This window comes from Mustelus asterias, chromosome 26, assembly GCF_964213995.1.
Source record: "Mustelus asterias chromosome 26, sMusAst1.hap1.1, whole genome shotgun sequence".
Lineage (NCBI taxonomy): Eukaryota > Metazoa > Chordata > Chondrichthyes > Carcharhiniformes > Triakidae > Mustelus > Mustelus asterias.
In genome coordinates, this window is record NC_135826.1 from 44,206,641 (window position 1) to 44,216,889 (window position 10,249).

A 10,249-nucleotide genomic window follows, 5' to 3' on the forward strand; every position below is an offset into this window, starting at 1 on the left:
CTGTTTGTGAACAGAACTCCCACTCACCCTGACGAAGGAGCAGTGCTCCGAAAGCTTGTGGCTTGTGCTACCAAATAAACCTGTTGGACTTTAACCTGGTGTTGTGAGACTTCTTATTGTGATCAGTGTGATCCCAGCCCTGTAGTCTATTGTCGATTCATTTCACATACATCTCATTTATAAATCTGTCTCTGTTCAGTTCTTGTTTGTGACGGAAACACAGAACAAAACTAACTCGAATTCACAAGTTGACATTGAATTGGCACTGACATCAGAGAGGGTCATGACCTCCAGAGAGGATCTGACTTCCAGGTAAGATCTGACCTCCGGGGAATGTCTGACCTCCAGGGAGGTTTGTAATTGGGGTGCAGGAAATTTCCAGTAAATGTAAATGATGGACAGTTTCTCTGGTTTCAGGGCAAGCCACATCAGAGGAGAATGGAGCAAGCTCCACTCTGTAGCTGATCTTGAGGATATCATGAGCAATTCACTCAGTTCTAATCCATGCCCAACCAGTTCAGGGGTAACTACATGGGGCAGGGCTTTACTCTGTATCTGATTAGGGCTTGTGGAGGAAGCTTTCTTTACATTGTGTCTAATCCATGCTGTTTCTACCCAGGGAGTACTTGATGGGGCAATGTAGAGGGAGCTTAATGCCATGTAACACCCTGATGTCTCTGTCCTGCTGGGTTTATTGAGGGTATTTTACTGGTTGTATATTGTGAATTAGGTGCTGCGTTCCCTCTGTCACTTGTTACACGGGATCTCTTGTGTCACGTCACATTCCTCCACCCCCATTCCATTGGCTTGATGGTTTAGCAAGAAAATCATTATATCGGGAGGGACTGACTTCTAGTTAGTTCCTGGTTTGTGTTTCTGCATCTATTTGTGTGGAGTTTGTGTGTGTGTGTGTCTAGAGTTTGTGTGTGTGTGCGTTTCTTGTTCGTAATTGATAAAAGTTCTTACTAACTTTCTTACTATACATGTTAACTATATTCTTAAACTTTGTTTGATAAAATCTCCCTAGTGGGTCACTTGAATTATACCTGAAGTGAAACATATCATGCTTATCCTTGAGTGTGTGTGTCTGTTGTGATGTTAGTGTCCCTCTAAGAAAGTTTTTTAAAAAATTATGCCTCAGATGACGTAAGAAGTCTCACAGCACCAGGTTAAAGCCCAACAGGTTTATTTGGAATCACAAGGTTTCGGAGCGCTGCCCCTTCATCAACTGAGTCAACCTGTTGGACTTTAACCTGGTGCTGTGAGACTTCTTACTGTGCCTACTCCAGTCCAAGGCCGGCATCTCCACATCATGGCCTAGATGATGTCATTGGTGGGAGGAGAACAAAAACTGTATGCTAGTCAGGTGACAAGGGTTGTTTTTTGTTTCGTTTTGGCTGCAGTGTTAGAGGCAGTCTGAGAAGCAAGCTGGAAAAGAAGTCTCTTTCTCTCCCTGTGTTGCTTTGAAAGTTTTATCAGTTAGCTGAAAGAAAGGCTTATTGACACACTCCAGTAAAGAATCTGTGTCTTTGATGTTTTGGGGAGCTGATGACGACAAGCTGCTTTAGTTTTCAAGATCATTTGAAATCAGCATTCCACACAGGGAACTGAATTCCAGTATCATGTGAGCTTTAGCCTGTGCAGTGTTAAATCTGTTTAAAGGGTGGTGTCTATGAGTTTTAGTTTTAATTGGAACACATTAGAGATATTCATTATACATTATAGTGGTTCTCTTGTTTCTTGTTTGTAATTGATAAAAGGTTTTGCTAATTTTCTTACGATACATCTTAACTATATTCTCAAATAAACTTTGTTTGATAAAAGCTCCCTAATGGGTCATTTGAATCATACCTGAATCATGCTTATCATGCCAACCCTGGCCAAATTCAAGACATAGAACAAGGAACAAAGAAAATTACAGCACAGGAACAGGCCCTTCGGCCCTCCAATCCTGCACCGACCATGCTGCCTGACTGAACTAAAACCCCTTACTCTTCCGTTGATCATATCCCTCTATTCCCATCCCATTCATGTATTTGTCAAGACGCCCCTTAAAAGTCACTATCGTATCTGCTTCCACTATCTCCCCCGGCAACGACTTCCAGGCATCCACCACCCTCTGTGAAAAACCTTGCCTCGTACATCTCCTTTAAACCTTGCCCCTCGCACCTTAAACCTTTTCCCCCATAGTAATTGACTCTTCCACCGTGGGAAAAAACTTCTGACTATCCACTCTGTCCATGCCCCTCATAATCTTGTAGACTTCTTTCAGGTCACCCCTTAACGTCTGTCGTTCCAGTGAGAACAAACCAAGTTTCTCCAACCTCTCCTCATAGCTAATGCCCTCCATACCAGGCAACATCCTGGTAAATCTCTTCTGTACCCTCTCCAAAGCCTCCACATCCTTCCGGTAGTGTGGCGACCAGAATTGAACACTGTTTACCATTTGATTCTAAGTGTTGGATCTGGGAGTGATTCAGATCCAACTTGTAAACCTTTTCTCAAGCGCCCCCATATGCACTCCACCTGAAAAAATATCAGCAATTCTGAATCACGCTGCACAAGCCTGTGGGTGGGAGTTACCGTGCCTGAAATGCTGCTGCTCCGATCGGAGCCTTCAGCTGCGCATGCGCAGTAAAAAAAATTGAAAAACTCTCCCCTGTCACATCCCTCCCGGGCCGGATAATGCCTCCCCCTGGCTCCGACAGACATTTCCCCACCCCCACACCATAATGTTCCCCTTATTCCCCCACCCCCCCCACTACCCAGACCGATCGCGACCCCCTGCCCTACTTCCCCCCCCCCCCACCGATCACACACAGAGTGGCAGCGGACCTCCCTTACCCCCCACCGATCACATGCAGAGTGGCAGCGGACCCCCCTGCCCCTGCTCCTGCTCCACCGCCCCTCCCCCCACCAGAGAACCATCTGGCCCGCCTCCCTCTTCCCCCCCACCAGAGAACGATCTGGCCTCCCTCCCCTACCCCGCCCCCCACCCTCACACCCTCACCAGAGAACCATCTGGCCTGCCTCCCTCCTTACCTCCCACTGGAGATCCATCTGGCCCGCCTTCTTCCTCCCCCCCCCGCCCCCCCCCGCCATCAGAGATCCATCTGGCCTGCCTTCCTCTGCCCCCCACCACTGATCTGAGTTAGAGAGCTGCTGGAAGCTCTGATGTTATCTCCTCAGAAGCTGGAGCGCCTCAAACAGACCTCTGCCGAGCATATCTGTTTTGTGCCGAATCTGGATGGCGAACACGATGGTAAAGGAGGAAATGCCGGTAAGTTTGGACATCCAGCCCATTAAGTCAATATAAATGCATGCAAATGCATTTAATTTGACGTTGCGCCCATTTTGGGCATGGTGCCGATCGCAGCCATTTTAGCTGCTTGGTAAAGGGGTAACGGGCGCAGAGGCAGTCGCGGATCGCGCTACTTGCCTCACGCCTGACTTTACCAAGTTTTCATGCCCGAAAATGGGCGCAACTTGTTGGTAAAATCGGGCCCTATATTCCAAGTGCAGCCTAACTAAGGTCTATAAAGCGGCAACATGACTTGCCAATTTTTAAATTCAATGCCCCGGCCAATGAAGGCAAGCATGCCGTATGCCTTCTTGACTACCTTCTCCACCTGCGTTGTCACTTTCAGTGACCTGTGTACCTGGACACCCAGATCCCTCTGCCTATCAATACTCTTAAGGGTTCTGCCATTTACTGTATATTTCCTATCTGCAAATGCATTACCTCACATTTGTCCCGATTAAACTCCATCTGCCATCTCTCTGCCCAAGTCTCCAACTGATCTATATCCTGCTGTATCCTTTGATGGTCCTCATCACTATCCGCAAATCCACCAACCTTTGTGTCGACCGCAAACTTACTAATCAATCCAGTTACATTTTCATCCAAATCATTTATATATATTACAACCAGCAAAGGTCCCAGCACTGAACCCTGAGGAACACCACTTGTCACAGCCCTTCATTCAGAAACCCTTCCACTGCTACCCTCTGTCTTCTATGACATCTTCTAAATCACAGTTTTCTGAGACATAAAATATATATGATGTATGATTCAGGCGGGCTTCATAAAACACTTTGGAGTTTCTGACCTGAACCATAACACTGTAGAGTTTGTGTGTGTCTGTGTGTGTCTGTGTGTGTGTGTGAGTGAGTGTGTGTGCGTGTTTGTCTGTGTGTACATGTGTGTGTGTGTGTAGAGTTTGTGTGTCGCTCGAGTTTGTGTGTGTATGTGTATCTGCAGAGTTTGTTTGTGTGTGTGTGTGTGAGTGTGTGTGCGTGTTTGTCTGTGTGTACATGTGTGTGCGTGTGTAGAGTTTGTGTGTCGCTCGAGTTTGTGTGTGTGTGTATCTGTAGAGTTTGTGTGTGTCTGTAGAGTTTTTGTGTATCTGTAGAGTTTGTGTGTGTGTATGTGTGTGTATCTGTAGAGTTTGTGTGTGTATGTGTATCTGTAGAGTTTGTTTGTGTGAGTGTGTGTGCGTGTTTGTCTGTGTGTACATGTGTGTGCGTGTGTAGAGTTTGTGTGTGTGGAGGTTTTCTCTGTGTACATGCCGGGTTTTGCTGTGTCTATGAGAGTGTGTGCACGGATTATAGATATTCACACACCAGAAATGGAAGATGAGATAAAGGGAAATGACTGCCCTGCTGGGCTGCGATGTGACATTGAGGGCCGAGGTGATGCGTGTCTATTCATGCAGAGAGCACAGACTGATACTTTCACATGAGCTAATATGCCAATAATATATTAACCAAGAGTATCAGCAACTTACCCGGGTCGCACTTTGTTACTGAGCAAACCTATTCCTTTGCAAAACCTTGGGAAAGATTCTGTGAATCTTTGGGGTGAATTTTACAAAGTGGCGATTGGAGAGTCATCACAATGATTGTCCAAATCGACAAAAGGGACGACGTCCTCTTCCGTTAATCATTTCTGCATCTTTCCGATCACTTCAACATACGCAGACTCCATCTGCCAGTCCCAACACCCTCATATCAACTCAACCTATTAACTCAAATTCCTGAGAAACAAGTCAGAAAGGTGAAGAATTGGAAAGGATTTGCGCACCAGGACTCCCTTATGGATGTTATCAGTTCATTTATGAATCTTGGAAAAGGTTAACTCTTCCTTGTCACTGACACACCGTGACCCGAGGAAATTCCCACTTGTGTTCACAGTGTCAGTAACACACACACCCCAACAGGAGGAATGTTATCCCCCCAGACACTGCTCGCTGGTAAATCCCAAACTCTCCACTCTCTACCCCATCTTCCCAAATGTTTGTTTCTGATATTTAAATGAAACTACTGGCTCACCAATTGAATTGCTGGAACAGACATTCTTCAAGCTCTCACATTCTGATTTACAGGACATTATATTGTAGTAATATTTCCTTATTAAATTTTGGCGGCACGGTGGTTAGCACTGCTGCCTCACCACGTCGGGGACCCGGGTTCGATTCCCGGCTCCGGTGCCTGTGCAGAGTCTGCATGCTCTCCCCATGTCTGCGTGGGTTTCCTCCGGGTGCTCCGGTTTGCTCCCACAATCAGAGAGATGTGCAGGTTAGTTGCATTGTCCATGCTAAATTCTCCCTCAGTGTACCCGAACGGGCACTGGAGGGGATTTTCACAGTAACTTCATTGCAGTGTTAATGTAAGCCTACTTGTGACACTAATAAATAAACTTTAAACTCCTGTGGGCTGTTTGATTCTCTCTCACTTGTGTTTTTTAGTACAAGTCATGATGGGCTGAATGGCCTCCTCCAGTGAGGCATTGATTTAGTCCGTGCAATCAGACTTCCATCTATCAATGTGCCCTCAAGAGTGTCGCAAATCCTTTGAATCTCAGGACCTGAATTTATATAGTACCTGTCACAACCACTGGACCTCCCAAAGCTCTAGACAGCCATTGAAGGACTTTGTTAAATGTAGTCCCTGTTGTAATGTAAGAAATGCAGTAGCCCAATTTGTACACAGCAAGATCCCACAAACAAAGCAATGGGATGATGACCAGATCATCTGATTCAGTCGTGCTGATAGAGGAATGAACATTGGGCAGGACACCTGGGAGAATTCGCCTGTTCAAACCAGCCCATTCCAGACTGGATGGGGGCGGGAGGCGAGTGGATCTCCGCCCTTCACTCTCCCAGCCAATTACGTTGCTGCCACCCCACCTAAAAACTAGCCTTCTGGGAAGGGGAGGGGCATCAAATTCCACCCAAGGTCACCAAAGCTGCCCGTGAAAAAGAAAGCGTCCTTTCCAGATATATCACAGCTTGGTACGGCTCCTGCTCGGCCCAAGACCGCAAGAAACTACGAAGGGTCATGAATGAAGCCCAGTCCATCACGCAAACCAGCTTCCCATCCACTGATTCCATCTACACTTCCTGCTGCCTCGGAAAAACAGCTAGCATAATTAAGGACCCCACGCACCCCAGGTATACTCTCTTCCACCTTATTCCATCTGGAAAAAGGTACAAAATTCTGAGATCACATACCAACTGACTCAAGAACAGCTTCTTCCCAGCTGTTATCAGACTTCTGAATGGACTTACCTTATATTACATAAGAACATAAGAACATAAGAAATAGGAGCAGGAGTAGGCCATCTAGCCCCTCGAGCCTGCCCCGCCATTCAATAAGATCATGGCTGATCTGACATGGATCAGTACCACTTACCCGCCTGATCCCCATAACCCTTAATTCCCTTACCGATCAGGAATCCATCCATCCGCGCCTTAAACATATTCAGCGAGGTAGCCTCCACCACCTCAGTGGGCAGAGAATTCCAGAGATTCACCACCCTCTGGGAGAAGAAGTTCCTCCTCAACTCTGTCTTAAACCGACCCCCCTTTATTTTGAGGCGGTGTCCTCTAGTTTTAACTTCCTTACTAAGTGGAAAGAATCTCTCCGCCTCCACCCTATCCAGCCCCCGCATTATCTTATAAGTCTCCATAAGATCCCCCCTCATCCTTCTAAACTCCAACGAGTACAAACCCAATCTCCTCAGCCTCTCCTCATAATCCAAACCCCTCATCTCCGGTATCAACCTGGTGAACCTTCTCTGCACTCCCTCCAATGCCAATATATCCTTCCTCATATAAGGGGACCAATACTGCACACAGTATTCCAGCTGCGGCCTCACCAATGCCCTGTACAGGTGCATCAAGACATCCCTGCTTTTATATTCTATCCCCCTCGCAATATAGGCCAACATCCCATTTGCCTTCTTGATCACCTGTTGTACCTGCAGACTGGGCTTTTGCGTCTCATGCACAAGGACCCCCAGGTCCCTTTGCACGGTAGCATGTTTTAATTTGTTTCCATTGAGATAGTAATCCCATTTGTTATTATTTCCTCCAAAGTGTATAACCTCGCATTTCTCAACGTTATACTCCATTTGCCATATCCTCGCCCACTCACTCAGCCTGTCCAAATCTCTCTGCAGATCTTCTCCGTCCTCCACACGATTCACTTTTCCACTTATCTTTGTGTCGTCTGCAAACTTCGTTACCCTACACTCCGTCCCCTCCTCCAGATCATCTATATAAATGGTAAACAGTTGCGGCCCGAGTACCGATCCCTGCGGCACGCCACTAGTTACCTTCCTCCAACCGGAAAAACACCCATTTATTCCGACTCTTTGCTTCCTGTCGGATAGCCAGTCCCCAATCCACTTTAACACACTACCCCCAACTCCGTGTGCCCTAATCTTCTTCAGCAGCCTTTTATGGGGCACCTTATCAAACGCCTTTTGGAAATCCAAAAACACCGCATCCACCGGTTCTCCTCCATCAACCGCCCTAGTCACATCTTCATAAAAATCCAACATGTTCGTCAAGCACGACTTTCCCCTCATGAATCCATGCTGCGTCTGATTGATCGAACCATTTCTATCCAGATGCCCTGCTATCTCCTCTTTAATAATGGATTCCAGCATTTTCCCTACTACAGACGTTAAGCTGACCGGCCTATAGTTACCTGCCTTTTGTCTCCTTCCTTTTTTAAACAGCGGCGTAACATTAGCCGTTTTCCAATCAACCGGCACTACCCCAGAATGCAACGAGTTTTGATAAATAATCACTAACGCATCCACTATTACCTCTGACATTTCTTTCAATACCCTGGGATGCATTCCATCCGGACCCGGGGACTTGTCCACCTTCAGTCCCATTAGTCTACCCAGCACTGCCTCTCTGGTAACATTAATCGTATTAAGTATTTCTCCTGCTGCCAACCCTCTATCGTTAATATTTGGCAAACTATTTGTGTCCTCCACCGTGAAGACTGACACAAAAAACTTATTTAAAGACTCAGCCATATCCTCATTTCCCACTATTAACTCCCCCCTCTCGTCCTCCAAGGGTCCAACATTCACTCTAGCCACTCTATTCCTTTTTATATATTTATAAAAACTTTTACTATCATTTTTTATATTAATTGCTAGCCTAGCTTCATAGTCTATCCTTCCTTTCTTTATCGCTTTCTTAGTCTCTCTTTGTTGTTTCTTAAATTTTTCCCAATCACTTGTTTCTCCACTATTTTTGGCCACTCTGTACGCAGCTGTTTTTATTTTAATACTCTCCTTTATTTCCTTCGTTATCCACGGCTGGTTCTCCCTTTTCTTACAATCCTTGTTTTTTGCTGGAATATATTTTTGCTGAGAACTGAAAAGGATCTCCTTAAAAATCCTCCACTGTTCCTCAGCTATCCTACCTGCCAGCCTGCTCTCCCAGTCTACCTTAGCCAATTCATCCCTCATCTTATCATATTTCCCTCTGTTCAAACAGAGGACACTGGTTTGAGACCAAACTTTCTCCTCTTCCATCTGAATCAGAAATTCGACCATATTGTGGTCACTAGACCCAAGAGGGTCCTTCACAATAAGATCCTTAATTCTACCTACCTCGTTACACAATACCAGATCCAAAATAGCTCGTTCCCTCGTCGGTTCCGTAACATGCTGTTCAAGGAAACTATCCCGACAGCATTCTAAGAACTCTTCCTCCATTCCACCCTTACCGACTTGAGTCTGCCAGTCAATGTGCATGTTGAAGTCCCCCATGATTATTGCCGTTCCGTTTTTACACGCATCCCTTATCTGCTTGTTTATAGCCCTCCCTACCTCAACATTATTATTTGGGGGCCTATATACCACACCTACTAGTGTCTTTCTCCCTCTACTATTCCTCATCTCTACCCATAATGATTCCACGTTTTGTTCCTCAGAGCCTATGTCATCCCTCAGTACTACCCTGATATTATCCCTTATTAATAGCGCGACCCCACCACCTTTTCCTTCCTGTCTATTCTTCCTAAACGCCTGATACCCCTGGATATTCATCTCCCAGTCCTGGTCACCTTTCAGCCACGTTTCTGTAATGGCCACTAGATCGTACCCACTTGTGCTGATTTGCACCATCAACTCATTCACCTTGTTCCGAATGCTTCGTGCATTCAGGCAAAGTGTCCTTATTCCAGCTTTTATCTGGACCCGCTTTGATGAGTCGCGAACACCCTCTCCCTCTACTCCCTTATCTAAATTACCGCCTTCATTCACTTGCACCCTCTCCTCTACCATTAATTTTGTAATTCCCCTTACCCCTGCATCCTCCCCCCCATCAATTAGTTCCTTGATCCTAGTCAACTCTTCTAGCTCCCCTCCCCCCAACCTATCTAGTTTAAATTCTCCCCAGTAGCCTTAGCCAACCTACCGGCCAGGATATTGGTCCCCGTGTGATTCAAGTTCCACCCGTTTTTTGTATACAGATCACCCCTGCCCCTAAAGAGGTCCCAATGGTCCAGGAACCTGAATCCCTGCCCCCTGCACCAGTCCCTCAGCCACACATTCATCCTCCACCTCACTCCATTCCTGCCCTCACCTTCCCGTGGCACAGGCAGTAATCCTGAGATTACTACCTTTGCTTTCCTCTTTCTCAGCTGTCTCCCTAATTCCCTGTACTCCCTTTTCATGACCCCTTCTCCCTTCCTACCCACATCAGCGGTACCAATATGTACCGCTACCTCAGGCTCCTCTCCCTCCCACTCCAGGATTTCCGGGACGCGACTAGCGACATCCTGGATCCCGGCATTTCTCTGCATGTTAGGTATGACTATAACACAACATTCTGCACCGTCTCAACCTATACCTGTGACCTCTTGTTCCAGATTGCCCCACAAGGGGAAACATTTGGTCAACATTTACTTTACCAACCCCTTTTAGTATTTTATACAC